General features: G+C 32.6%; 1 pseudogene; it reads right to left on the bottom strand.

Moving 5' to 3' along the window:
- Nucleotides 1–1,033: 1,033 nt before the first annotated feature.
- On the bottom strand, nucleotides 1,034–2,068 carry LOC120118751 (annotated as a pseudogene).
- Between the last annotated feature and the right edge of the window lie 3,396 nt (nucleotides 2,069–5,464).

The following is a 5,464-nucleotide window of genomic DNA, read 5'->3' as shown; positions in this document are numbered from 1 at the left end:
TTTGACATGGAATATTTTATTTATTTTGGATAATTAAACTTAATTAATTTTATTATCTTTGGCATAACAACTTAAATTTACTCCAAGGAAAAAATAGTTAATATTAGTTTTCTCTCATTGTTGTGCCGTTAATCTCTTTCTTTTTTTTGTTTTTATTGATCAACATTGACACTAACTTTAATATTAGTTGTCCACCGTCGGTATTCTTTATTGTCTTTTTCTTCTCTATATCATATCATATATTTGTTTTTTTTAATTTTCAATAGGTCTGCTTGTGTTGCACATTTTCATATGCTTTTATGACACATTTTCTTATGTTTTTTGACATGCTTTTCGATTCTTTGATCATTTTTTCATTTATCTTTTTTTAAGGATTGATTAGACATCGTCGCAACTGATCAAGATGACAGTTATCTGATATCTTGTTGATTTTCCCTGCTTTGGACCCGCAGATTGGATTTGAATACTCGATTTACTTTCGTGGATAGCTTTTCACGTCGCTCGAGTCTGATTTGCGGTTTATCGGTAGTCTTTCAATAGCTTGATATCATTTTGTGGTTCGTTTGTCGATGCCATCAAGTCTATTTGTATATATCTTTATTTGAGTTTCTTGGTTAGATTTAATATTGCTTTATATACTTATGTGATCTTAAGTTGCCAGTTTCTGTTCAATGATTATAGGAAATTTTCCTATTTATGTGCTTAATAATTTACGATTGTGATTGCAAATCTTTATTGTAGTTTGAGATATTTTCTATTTTGAATAAAATTAGTTACTTCTATAAATTTTTTTTTACCCCAGTTTAGCTAATAAACAAGGTTTTGAAACACTAAAGGCATTGAACTATATTTTGGGTCATTGTAGTGATTAAAAGGATTTGATAATAACATTTTGATCGAATTTAGAGAATTCCAATTTATCTTTGATATATTAAAATATAGAGCTAAGTTTAGAAATTATGAAACAGAAGTGATGCACTTGTACTCTCTTCAGTTGTAGAAAGAAGTGATGCACTTGGATTCTCTCCAGTTGGATTGTCATCAACACAATCGTCGGTTGATACTTCAAAAGGAAGCTGGAAAGGCTTGGGATGCATTTGAAGGAGTTAAGCCTCAGTTTCAAGCATTCTCAAGACTTTGCTCATTGAAGAACGATCTCTGGGCGTCATCTGTGTGCACCAAAAATCAACTATTACCATTTTCTTGATAATCAATTTTTCACCATCCCTAATCTCTTCCAAATCAATGTCCTCCCCTTGATGGATTTGATCATAAACCCATGAAAGAAAGTATATTTCACTTGAATGCTCGGCAAATGCATCAAATTCTTCCTTTCCCCCACAATCTCCATTAATAACATGCCAAAACTATAGACATCAGCAATGTAGGATATACCTCTCAGGTTTCTGTAAATAAATTCAGGAGCAATGTATCCTATTGTACCCCGTACTGTTGTAAGAGAGATGACACTATCATCTACGGAGTACAGTTTAGCAAGACCAAAATGGGAGATTTTAGGGACAAAATTATCATCTAGGAGAATGTTGTGTGGTTTGATGTCGAAATGTAAGATTTTCATGTCACATCCTTGATGCAAGTATTTGATCCCTCGAGCCACCCCAAGAACAATATCAAGCATTTTTCCCGTCTTAAACTGTTGTTATTTTCTCTTCCGAATATCGCCTTATCCAAAGATCCGTTGGGCATAAAGTCATTGACAAGAGCTTGTTTCGATCCCTCCACATAAAACCTACAAGATTCGCCACATTAACATGATGAATCCTCCCAATACTAGCCACTTCTGCAATGAAATCTTGCCCGTTCGCTTTCGAGCCGTACAATAATTTTACTGCTACAAGATGGCCGCTACGAAGCTTTCCTTTAAACACCGAGCCAAAACCACCAGCACCTAGTTTTTCACTGAAGGCTCTGGTCATTTTTTTTTATTTCGTAATAAGAATACCTGATGGGCATTAAATTGTTTTGATTCTGAAGGAACTCTTCGATTCTATCTTCTGCACATAAATGTCTCCTCTTCAATTTGTACGTGACAAGAGCAATCAATATAGATATTTGTCGTAACCGGTTTTCGTCCGGACACAAAATATTACTTGGCGAGAAAATTGATGTGAATAAATGGTTTTGAAAATAATTTAGGAGTCGTCATCGGCCTTTTGGGTCAGGTAGGTCGAATGCTTAAAAATTATCTTTTAACAGAGTTTTTAAGAAAACATCAGTTAAAAGATGAACTGATCTGCGTTTATAAGCAAAAATTCTTTCTTTTTAATAATAAAAAGGGATTCGTGGTCGGTTACGTTTAGGGAAGGATTAGCACCCCTACAACGCCCAAAATTGATACTTTTTAATTATAAATTGTCTCTATTATTAGAAATTTAAAAATTCAAAAATATATTTAATTTATTATCCTATTATTTCAAAATTATAATTATGAGAAAAAAATAATTTATATATATTTATAAATAAAATGTTTATTTATTTAGAAATATCAGGAAAGGACTTCTAGGTGCCTTAAGACAGCTCTTTTCTTCGATATTAATATAATAATTTAAATAAAATTAAATTATAATTTTTTATAATATTTAATTTTAAAATACTAGAATAAGACATCCAGTTGTATTAAGAATGTCCTTTTCTTTGATATTGAAAAATAAATATTAAAATAATTTATGTAAAAAAAATATAAATTATTATTTATTATATATATATTTATATGACTATATAATAATAAAAATAATATTTATATATAAGTAAAATTAAAACATAAATAAACAATAATAAAAAATATGATTATAACTATATATTTAAAAGCAATGGAAATATTTAAAATTAATTACTAAATTATAATCTAATAAAATTAAATACTTAATCCTAATTAATTATTTAAAATTATAGGGATTAAACATGCTATTTTCCTTATTTATTAATTTGGTGACTAAAATAAAATTATATTAAATTTGGATATCAGATTAAAATAAATTAAAACATATAATTCTGGATTAAAATATTATTTATTAAAATTAAGGGACTAAATATGTTATTTAACCTAAATATTTATAAATACGGTTAAGGACTAAAATATAAAAAAATAAAATTTAGAGACCAAATTAAAAGGATTATAAATTTGATTTAGTGACTAAAATGTAAAGATTACAAGTTAGGATGGTTGCGGACGGGATTTAACAATTAAAAATTACACAAATAGCCCTCCCCGAAACGACGTCGTTCGGGAAGGGCTATTTAAACCCGAAACCGGCTGGCCCTTCGGGCCAGCTCTCTCATTTCTCCCTTTATCATTCTCTCTCTAACTGAGAGAGAATGAAAACGCTCTCTTTTCTCTCTAGCTTCCCTCACCGGAGGGAAGCCAGTCACCAGGCGGCAGCCGTCTGCCGCCGTAGTTCTCACCACCGGCCACCGCATCCGGTGGCCGGAAAAATCTATTTTTACACCACAATGTAGATCGGACCGTCCTAATGACGGTTCCGGTGATCTTTTCTTCTAAATAGCTCCCGATTGGAGCAAATCTAAGAAAATACCTTCGATTTTCGAAGGTTTTGGTGAGGTCCGGCAGTCGTGGCTTCCTCGGTAAGCTTCTTTTTTTTTTTTTTTTTAGTTGTTGTGTTGTTGCTGGTTCATCTTCTCTTTGCAGGTTGGGTGATGGCTTTATAGCCATCACCGGCGCTTGTCTCGGACCGGTCCGAAGGGTGGAGTTCGGTGAGTCACCGAGCTATAGTGGTGACTCACTCTAGACTTCAACGTGTGCGGCTGCTCCGAGTCTTCTGGAGTCTTCATCAGAGGCATGGTACTGGTGGAGCGTCGGCAATGGTGTTGACAGCAGAAGAGGCACCGCGTGGTCTTCTGGAAGCTACGGCGGTGGCTGGGACGTGTCCCTAGGGTATCATCACCATAGGGTTTCCTGCTGGAACCATCTGGACCATTGGATCTGAGTTAGATCCAACGGCTGAGAAGCAAGGCGGCGGCTGAGATCAAACCCTAAATGGGTTTTAGGTTTTTTTTTTGTTTGGGCTAGTCTGTTGGGCCTATAATATTATTTGTAATTATTTTTTAATAATAATAATAATATATATAATAATTATAATAATAATAATAATAATAATAATAATAATAATAATAATAATAATAATGGGTAAAAAAAATTAGTATCTTCAGCTGCCCCTCTTTGCTCATTCTTGTGTTAACAAGAATAGGGCAAAGACGAAAAGATAATAAATTTTTTTTATCCATTTGGCTTCACTTGATTATGATAAATTCTTCTCTTTCTTCAGATGAGTTCTTCTCATTATGAACTTTCTGCTGGGGATGATGTTGACCTATTTCCTTCTGTGATAGAGTCATTCAAAAGGTTGAATAAGCTCTTCTCATTATGAACTTCTTCTTTCTTTTTCAGATGAGTTCTTCTCATTATGAACTTTCTCTGGAAAGGTTGATGCTGTGATAAAATTATGCAAAAAGGTTGAATAAGCTCTTCTCATTGTGAACTTTTTCTTCTTCAGATGAGTTCTTCTCATTATGAACTTCTCTGGAAAAACTGATCCATCAAGTGATGGATTTGAGCAAAAAGTTGAACAAATTTTTCTCATTATGAACTTCTTCTTCCTTCTTCAGATGAGTTCTTCTCATTATGAACTCAAACTGGAAAAGTTGATCCATCAAGTGATGGATTTGAGCAAAAGGTTGAACAAATTCTTCTCATTATGAACTTCTTCTTCCTTCTTCAGATGAGTTATTCTCATTATGAACTCAAACTGGAAAAGCTGATCCATCAAGTGATGGATTTGAGCAAAAGGTTGAACAAATTCTTCTCATTATGAATTTCTTCTTCCTTCTTCAGATGATGAGTTCTTCTCATTATGAACTCTACATGGCAATGTTAATCCATCAAATGATGAATTTAAACAAAAGGTTGAACAAATTCTTCTCATTATGAACTTCTTCTTCCTTCTTCAGATGAGTTCTTCTCATTATGAACTTTTTCTGGAAAAGTTGATCTTCAAATGATGGATTTGAATCTTTGCTAAAATCTTTGAAATTCCTGTCGAATTTCAACATGGATGAGAATGAATGAAAATGCACTTATTTTTGCAAATGCCTAAATATGATGCATGAATGTTAAGTTATTTGATTTCAGAATGGTGAACTGAGTATTTCTTCAGTTGTAGAAACCCAATAAATCTTTCTTCTTCAAATTAGAGAATCTATCATCTTTGATAAATGTAGATGTAGGTATAATGTCACAAAATCTCTTGAGAATAAAACTCAATAGTATAGACTCTTGAAAAGCTCGCACTCATGCAACATGTTGATTCTGATAACAACTCATCTGATTATGAAGTGATCTTTAAAGATGATTTCGCAAATATCGATAGTTCTTTTAATACCGAGAAAACCTTGAATTCTGATTCTGATGAGGAGAGTAAACTGTTAT

Source organism: Hibiscus syriacus, unplaced genomic scaffold (genome assembly GCF_006381635.1).
Source record: "Hibiscus syriacus cultivar Baekdansim isolate YM2019G1 unplaced genomic scaffold, ASM638163v2 tig00110328_pilon, whole genome shotgun sequence".
NCBI classification, from domain to species: domain Eukaryota; kingdom Viridiplantae; phylum Streptophyta; class Magnoliopsida; order Malvales; family Malvaceae; genus Hibiscus; species Hibiscus syriacus.
The sequence above is the reverse complement of the archived record's forward strand: the minus strand, read 5'-3'. Positions and strand labels throughout refer to the sequence as shown.